The following is a 9,945-nucleotide window of genomic DNA, read 5'->3' on the forward strand; positions in this document are numbered from 1 at the left end:
GGTATGTATTTTTCCCCTGCTTATATTACTAACACAGCAGACTAAGTAGACATTTTTCTCAAATTATTCTTTTCCCAAGGCTCTACTATAATACTTAATAAGTGTTTACAGGATCAGGGTTTTAGACTTTAACATGTTCATGACCCTTTTATATTTTCTGAAAATCTTGAGCACTTGATCTTCAAACGTGCCACTACTCTTCTAAAGTAATTTTTTAATCTTCAAATACTCAACAGTTCAAAGGCAAAGCTCCTTCAGCTCCTATATAAGTCAGCCCACTTAAGTATCATAAAAAAAGTTTAGAAATACTGGTCCATGCTTTCTGCTGCCACCAAATCCTGACTTTTAGTTTGAATGTTCAATAGCTGAAAAGCTAGTTTTAAATGTATGTTCTATTGTAAAATTTGAAGTTTGTACTAACCAACACATTAATTACAATGAAAAGTACATTTTAAAAATTCTTTCAGGATTAATAGTCATTTGTAACTTGAGCTGGGTGAATAGTTGTTTAATTTCCCCCTTATTATTATTCTTGAATTGTCCAGGTAAAGACTGTTATTTATTACTATTACAGTGAGTTCAGTGGCCCCAACAGAGATTGGGGCCCCATTATAACAGGTGCTGTACACATACAGTGAAAGATTCTGAAGTAATCAGATTTATTCTTTATTCAAACTTTTTGAGAATTTCTTCAATGAATAATCCTTGGGTGGCAATGAGCTCTGCATGGGTCCAGGGTCTGCCCACATGGAGTTCATTTCAGGAACAAGGCTATAGTTTATGATTTGAATGATCTGCAAATTTCAGTGAGCACTGATCCTAAGCACATGGGGTGAAACCCTTGCCAAGTTGAAGTCAATAGGTGTTTTGCCAAAGAAATCCTGGCCCCAGTGGAGTCAGTGGCAAAACTCCCATTGACTTTAAAGGCACCAGGACTTCACCCAGGAAGTACCCCATTGAAGACAATGGACTTTCAACCAGGTCCCTAATAAGAGAGCAAACACCATACCACTAAACTTATGAAACTTTGCATTCATTCACAAAAGAGAAAAAGCGAATTGTACTGAATAAATATTCACTGCAAATGATATGTCCAGCTATAGTTACACAAATCTAAGAATTATTTAAACCTGAAATTATTTTTAAAGTATACTTTTCAATATTTATGTTGGTGCTTGTGCATTTCTCTCAGTTTAGACAATTAAAAGAGATTAGTCCATTTTACAATTATTATGGAGTAATTTTCTAGTTTATTTAACTTTCATGTTCTCAGGCACTAGCACAAGGAGGCAATTAGGGGTCCCAATCCAGCAAAGATTTATCTTCTTGTTTAACTTTAAGTCCCTTGAATACGCCAACTGGATTTCTCCTCCATGGGAATATTCACCATTTTAGTCATCAATAACATGGGGATAATATTAGTATGCTATCACACAGGAGAGTTGTGAAGGTAAATCTATTAATATTTGTGAGACATTCAGATACGATAGTGATAGGTACCGTAGAAGAGCCCATCAGGAAATTAATAATTCCATGTTTGGTGCAAGATTTGGTGAATAAGCCACCGGGCCACACATTGAACCATCAGGATAAGATGAAATTATTAAATAGTTGCCTCAGTCCCTGAGCACCATCCATCCTGTCTGTTGAGTAAGGCAGGGCCTCTGTGAGAAAAAGCAATTTGTAATTAAAGACTATTGTAATGCATCCACACAAGGCCCTGAATTAAGGTTGCATGGGCAACTTTAAATCTGGTATTTCCTAACTTCTGAGTGATAGACTTTGTAACCTTAATATTGTTTTAATGTAATTTTTTCTATCCAGTATAATAGGAGTAACATTCACCCTAGTGGAACTAATATATTTGCAGTAAACAGCTCTGCAGTTATCAAACTCTCCAGCTTTGCTTCATTAAATTAACTGCAAAAGACATTTATTATTTCATATATTCCAACACCATGAACAATATGTATTAAATCTCCATCTCACATTGCTTTGTACTTGTATTGCAAGCTCATATTGCGGAGGGACCTGGAATTAGCCTGTACCATCCAACCTTAGGAATCATATTATAACATCTTGTTAACTGCAGAAGCCAAAGACTGTGCCAAATATTTCCATCTATGAAAAAAGCCAGCCCCAAAATTATTTCCCCATTAACCCCCATTTTGAAAGTGTTGCTCCGTGCCACTGTATATACATTATGAGCTAAACTCAGCTGCAGTCACGGGAAAAGAGGGGCTGTAGAATAGCTCCCCTACTCCTTGAGGAACCACAAGATAAAGGCTGCAGAAATTGCAACACCACCTCAGTGTTAAATCCCATATTGAGCATGCATTGCCAGTCTCATAAATGTACCACATAAAATCAATTACAACGTGTCACAAGTATTTAGCTTGTTTCTCCCAATCCCCCCTCAAGCCTGTACATCTTCTGAAATAAGAGCCTTTTCAGTTCATTTTAGCCAAATTTAAGACTAATGGATTTTGCTTTTTAAGACACTAAAATCAGTTTTTAATCTTTCTTTTCTGATGGTGCAGGGCTAGCCATCATTAATGTATGATTATTTTTCATACTTTCTTCTCTACCATTGCAAATACCAAATCAGCAATTCCAGCCCTTGGTGCCTACATCTCAGAGGATTTACAATAAGAAATTACATGCACAGCGAGGCAATTTTTGGCCAGTGGTTACAAATTTGTCAAGCGATCCTATACCAGTGGTTTAAAAAAGGCGAACATGACTGGTTTTCTATCTTTGCAATGGCTGTTGTGAGATTTATTGTGCCTCTTTACCTAGGAGTCAGATACTCTTGTGTGCAGATAGGCCAGAAAAACTCCAGGAAAGCACCTGTTGCATACACATCTTCATAGGAGAACACACAAGATAGAGAATCAATGTGTCCCTCCCCTCCCCCCCAAAAAAAAAAGAAATCATAAATCTTAACCTAGGTGACTGCCACATTGGGTATTTCAGGCAGCTTTTTCAACCTTGGAGGTTTGGGCAACCTGCCAGTAATGAAGATGTATTAATGCTTAATGCAGCTTAATGTAATAGGTGTCATGTTCATAATTTACAGAAGCTCTTTCTAAAACATTAAATTCATTTATACTCCTTAAAAGCTACTCAATCCTGAGGGCTAAGTTAGTTCAGTTGGTGGGAGGAGGTTCTTTTTTAGGATCAAATGATATATAAATTGTTAACATATCCAAACTCATCCATTAGTGCATGTGAAAGCAATAAATGTGCCAAAGTAGCAATAACATGATCGAGGAAAGTCATTGTGGTCATTAGGGCTGAAAAGGTTTCATTTATGGTCGTAGCAAAGAGAATGAAGGCTATAAAGTAAACCTTGGGAGCTCTGGTGACCAGAAGACTTGCTACATTATATTAAAATAAAAATAAAAGAACACAATTTCAGTTTTATAAATGGCTATGCATAGTACCATCCATTTTATTATCATAGTTGTTCCTACACTCCCATTTATGGCCAGCATGTTGAATTTAGAAGGGAAGCCAGGACATGGACCAAAGATACTGGTGTCTCTAAGTTCACCACTGATTGCATGAACCTCTCATTGGCACCCCTTGGACAGTCATGCTGTAGGAAGTTATCCTTACCAAGAGGAAACATGCAAAAGTAACAGTTTGGGAGATTGTAAGCACTGGCACACATGTTGTTGGGACTGTAGAACTAGAGCAGTGAAGAAGAGATGTTTCCATTGTCTGCAGCTCTGAATAAATTGAGATAGGTTGACCTATCATTGTCCACGCTGGCCTGCAACTAGCCACTACATTATGTTCCCGTCATGCACCTTGACGCCTCATAGCCTGACTTTTCAGAGTTAAATCCACATAGCTATGTGTGTGATAATATGGATATTGAACCTGAACTGCTGTGATCAATAAAGATGCTTAAACATTCTCAGATTAAGCTTGTTGGGGTAGGGCCATCTTTTTGTTATATATGTGCACAGTCTTCAGTACACTGGGGCCCCTATCCCTTGAGTAGGACCACTAGGTGCTACATTAATAATAATAGCACTGTGTTAAAGAAGCTAATCAGCTAACCTTTATCCCTCTTTATGATTATTCTAAATCCTGAAGTCCATATTCTGCTGAAATTTTCACTAAAGATCACAGGAGCTTTCTCCTATGGTCCTAATCGCATTCTCACTGAAGTCTTCACACAAGGAGTTCAGATAATTAGGCCCTTGGTGGGATCAGGAATTCTAAAGATTTCACATATGGTAAGGTAGGCAAAGCATTACCATGTGTTGATGTATTTGTAAGCCACATTGTATTATGGAACATGCTTAATATTAAAGTTTGTTTAAACCTGCGCTTTCAAAACAAAGGGCTAGATTTGCTCTCTGTTACAGCATAATCACAATGACACTGCACTGACTTCAGAGGAATTAATCCACAGTATGGCAGAGAGTAGAATTTGACCCAAAGTATTCAAATTCTAAAAATCTAGCACGCAGAACAGCACTGCCACTGCACCCATCCCTAAAGGGAAGATCAGAGTGAGGGATTATCGCCATTCAGGAACTGAGACATGAGTCAAACAACACACCAGGTTCTCGGGAATAAAGCATCGGCCTTACATCTTCGGCACATTGCTGGAGTGGCTCATCAGTGATCCTCACCACAACAGAAACCTGATACAGAATGGTTCCCTTTTGCATTCAACTTGTTTGTCAGGTATCCACATTGTCCTTCCTGCCAGGTTAAATGTCTTTTAACAGATCAGTATGTATATGTGAACGCGTGTCATATGTATTTTCCAGAGCTGTAGCCAAAACCCCGATACAACACTATGAGATCAGAGAGCAAGTGTATCTAACAATCTGTAATTAAGTCATGTCATGTAGCCAGATTCGACTTGGAGAAAAATGCCTACAGTAATTGCATTTAGTTCATCTTGTAGCATGCTCCCAATCATAACCGCTAATTCAATTGTACGTTCATTCTGCCAGCTCATTGCCATTAAGCACACATTTAATTACTTCAATAAAGGATTAATATGCAGCACACAAAAGAAAGGACATTGCACTGTGCCAAAGCACACAGCTGCCCCACCATTTAGTGGAGAGATAAAGAAAGAATATCATTGGGCAGCATAATCCTGTTAGAAATACATCATTATTAGATGAACATTCGGGACTTTTATTTTCATGCTTGTTATTCACCACTCAGTGTGCATATATTTCCTTGGCACCAGAAAGAGCCGTAATGTGCAACTGACAGCTCTGCCATTGTTGTCTCAATAATAACACTGCCACCCCCTCCTCCTTATCCCCCCTCATTAGTCCCCTCCATGCTTGTAAGGTTGCTCTTATCTCGTCTCCAGGCGAGGGCTTACAGCAGCTACATTACAACATCCTGAGATAAGGGGCCCTGCTTGACATTACTCCTGTCTGTGCTGCAAACAACTGACAAGCATGGCAAGTATTAAAAAAAAACAAAACAAAAAAAGAACAACAAAGACTGCTCCCCTCCAACCCCCCTCCAACCTCAGAAGACAGCCCATCAATTCTCCAGGATGTACACAATCATTATTGTAGGGGAAACAAAGGCCAGTGTCAATTGTGCAGTGTTATAAAGCAGTCCCTCAAATTAAAACCATGTACCTAACTGCATCTGATGGCAGAAGCTATTTAGCAGTGATATTTTACGGAAAGGCAATGAAAAGCAATAACTGCTTTATTTAATGTATCTGTTCAATCCAGCTGCCTTGGATGGGCCTTAATAGAAGATGTCGATCAATGTCAGAGCCTTTGAAATAACTGCAGCAGACTGCAATAAACATGAAGGAAAGATAACTAAAGCTACTGATCAGCCTCTTGTTACCTTCCTGCACCCGGAGATTTGTCATTTGTTTGTACTGCTTATAATAGCTGGGGTTGATTATCATGCAAGTGTGGAGTTCTGTGTTGGGGGGGGAGGAATGAAGGAAGTTGTCCAGAAGGAGAGGAACAAATTGCAGAAAGTTCATACCAGGAATTTAGAGGCTGAATCTCTATAAAACATAGATTTGTTCTCTTGCTGGCTCACTTGGTGGACTGCTAACATTTATCTTACTTTCCTTGCTCACAGTTCGGTGGGCCTTCACTCGGAGGAATTAAAGAAAGAACGCATACAAGATAACCAGCTGCTGTACCATCCACTGCTAACCTGTGCTGAGTGCCAACACTGATCTTTTACTAAGAGAACCCTGAGCAATATTAATAGGGACATCCATTTATAGTTGCAGAGACATTGCTAGTATTGTGGCAAGTATGCAGGTGCTAAACACAGCAAGATCAAGGAGTGGCTTTGTGTGACTTATTGTTAAATTAGTCAAACCCAGCACCTATCAGTCAGTGGCAGTGGGAAACCTGAGACAGAACTTAATCATAATCAAAAAGAAATTCACATTAGTGAAGCATGTCATATTATCTCTGCCTCTACTGAACAAGATCATATTTTCTTTGGGATGTAGCGGTTTAGTATTGTAGAAGTCCTGATGTAGCCTAAAGTTTCATGATTGTTTCTATGCTGCACACCATGGGAATTCAGATTTCATGGCCACCGAAGGGAAATGAGTCAGATGTTATTGGTCCAAAAGCACAAGCCCAACCATTTAAGTGAAAGGAGAATCTCCAATAGCTATTAACAGTATAGGGCATATGCAAGTTAGGTAAGCACTTTCGATAATATTCAGTATAAGCCAGTTCCAAGCAGTATTTAGGAGCAGAAAATCAGGGGAAACGGACTGCAGAGAGACAGTAGTTGTGAAGCACAATGAAGAAGAGAATTACTGATTTAGAGATGACCTGATCAACTCACTTGCAATAGGTTTGCATGAATCTTTAATGTGAGCTTTGATTATCTAGTTTGCTACGCAATATCTTGAAACTTTGCACTGAGTGTTTGCTGCAACAAAGCTTTAGCTCAATTTAGTGTTCGCATTTCTCTCAGCTAATTAATATTTCCACTAATTGTTGAATATAGTTACAGGTGGGGGCTCTAGATATCTGTAGGAAATACTAGCAAAATCTGAACTTTCCCCTCACATACACCCCCCCAAAAATCTATAGGTTTCATTGAAATAATATTAGCACTGCATGCTTTAAAAAATAGCCTACTTGATAACGGATTTGGCAGACATATTTGTGAGAAATGTACTGGTTCTCTCTGACAAAGACTTCTATTCTCTATGGATGTCATGTCTACCAGATGATAAATTATGATTCTCATTTTATGTCATTTTTTATATTACAGTAGCACATCACCACAGGGTTTGTCTACCTTGGTGCACACTACTTGTGTAGCATATTATAAAGAGATATTTTATTTTATTTTTTAAACTGCAGCCTTGTGTACATGAACATTTTTTAAAAGTTTTCACTTATTACAGACTAGAATCAGGGGTTTCAATTTTAGTTTCATACATACAATTGCCAGCTCTTTTCTGTGTGCATGTACAGCACCCAACACAAAACGGGTCCCTAACCTAGAAGTCCCGGTCAGAATCAGGGCTCCATTGTGCTAGGCAATATACACACATATAACAAATAGATAGTTTCTACCACAGAGAACTCACAGTCTAAGGCTACAGCTACACTATGAACTAGGGGTGTAATTCCTAGCTCCTGTCCACATACTTGCACTAGCTTGATGAGAGTTAGCACAAGTATAAATAAAAATAGTGTATCCATGGTAGCATGGGCAGCAGCAGCACATCTTAGCTGTTCTAACTACAAACCCGCCAAAACCCCAGGGGTTCATTTTCAGCACAACTAAGCCATGCTGCCAAGGCTGCTGTCCATGCTACCGCAGCTATACTACTATTTATACTCACGCTAGCTGTCATTGAGTATGTGTATATGAGCTGAGAATTGCACCCCTAGCTCATAGTGTAGACAGAGCACCTGGCGCTGCTGCAATAAAAATATAGATGAGATTAATGCAATTTAAAATGTGTGTGCAAATGCCCTCTGTGTGAGCACATACACGCACATGGACATTTAGCCAACAGGGCAATATTGTACTATATTTACTCTGAAAAGCATCTTACTCTATGAGCGGTTCCATTGGCTTCAGTGGAACAGCTTGTGGAATATTATTAATTATTTGTGTTATCATAGTACCAAGGATCCCAATGTACTAGCCGATAAGGCATCAATCTCCAAGAATAAGGATATCAGAATCTGGCCTGCAATATTTAGGCAACTGGGCAAAAGGCATTTTGGTCACCAAATAAACACTGACAGAACTAATCTAAATGGATTTTAACTAATTATAGGTAAACTTTTAAAGGTTTGGCTTGGGTCAGCATCCAAACGTTGGCCTAGGAAATTCCAATTGTTAAGGAGTTGTTCTTAGATGATTTCACGGTTTTTACAGAACAGTAGATCTCCTTTTCATCATTTTCAGGTAGATACGTGGTCCTTATCAGATTCCCCTTATAAATATTAATGACTATATAAACTGTGTCCACCAGTTTCGAGGCCTGGTGAAGTTACTTCTGTCTTTTTCGCCATATATTGAGGGAGCAGAATGCGCAAGCAGTATTCCACAAAGGGTGGAGATTTTCATATTTATGAGGATCAGAGGATCAGTGATTAAGGCAAAAGCCTCCCCATAGTGATCACAGGCCACTCCCCGCAATCAAAATAATAAAACTACATAATATGACAACATTAAAAAGTCAGAGCTCGCTGAAGATGATCAAATATGTTGGTGGTGCTAGCACTGATAGTCAAGGCCACCAAGACCGTGGATTGCTATTTGTTAGTAAGGAAATAACAGAAGCTCTGCAGAGGGTGGACTAGACCCCATAGAAGATATGAGTTTTGCTAAGGGATATGAAGCACATTGGGTGCTTTCTGTACATGTCACAAAAAAGCCTTCCAGGCACAGGAGGCAGCGTGGAAGAAAGCACAGTAACAAACATTGGGCTAATGGGACTAACCAGCAACATTCATGAGATGAGCATGCAAGCAGCAAAGCCGGATATTGGGAATATTTCTCCATCAATCTAGAAGTACACGGCTACTGCGGATATGAAAATATTCACTGCTCATATCTAGTAGTGTCAAAATAACTGATGATCTGTCTAAATTGACTACTTCTGTAGCAGCGCCTCTAAAAACATCCCAGAAGTAGCGAGTGCATGTTCCCCACAGCTAGATCCTTGATTTCCTGCCTTCTGGAGGTGGCCCTTTCAGGAAGGGCATAGAAAGGGCATTCGCTGTTCTGGTGAGGCACTCTATTTGTTGGTTGCCTAGTACACCAAGGCTACTCCCCAAAATGTCTTTCTGTATATTTGCAGGTGTGTTGTGTTGGTGGAGGTCAAGAGTAAATGTGCACTTTAACAAATTTTATGTAACATACACACGGTTGTTCTTGGGGAATAATACTTCACACTTTTACTGCATCTTTCACCCCCAATTGATTTGAAAGGGACATAGGGCCTCTCTACAGCATTATTGTTTCGTTTCTTCACTTATATTTTGGAAACATTTAGCATGGAACTGTGACTTTAAATGCTTCTGCTACAGGAAGACGGAGTTCTTAAGTACACCCTGAGCAGTTCATTGTGAATGAACTGGCAGCAATAAACGCTGGATAAACTCCTTGCACTTATGCTTGGCACAGGGGAGCCAGTCATTGCTCTGCACTCAGAAGCAATCACAGTTATCACTTTAAAAAAAAGAGAAACTCAACAGATTGCTGGGACAAACCTACCACAAGTTAATGCTGTGCAAAACACTGCAGGACCACCACTCTGAGCCTAATCTTTACCTCCCACCTAGGGGCTACTTTACTGTTCCCAGTGGCACACTGCAATTGCACCCGTGGTGCTGGACCACAGAGGGTCGACTTCTTGACTATGAGAGCAACTGTGGAATGGATGGCTTAGCTAAAATACTTAGTCCATTAGTGAGGAAACAT

Source organism: Chrysemys picta, chromosome 5 (assembly GCF_011386835.1).
Source record: "Chrysemys picta bellii isolate R12L10 chromosome 5, ASM1138683v2, whole genome shotgun sequence".
NCBI lineage: Eukaryota > Metazoa > Chordata > Testudines > Emydidae > Chrysemys > Chrysemys picta.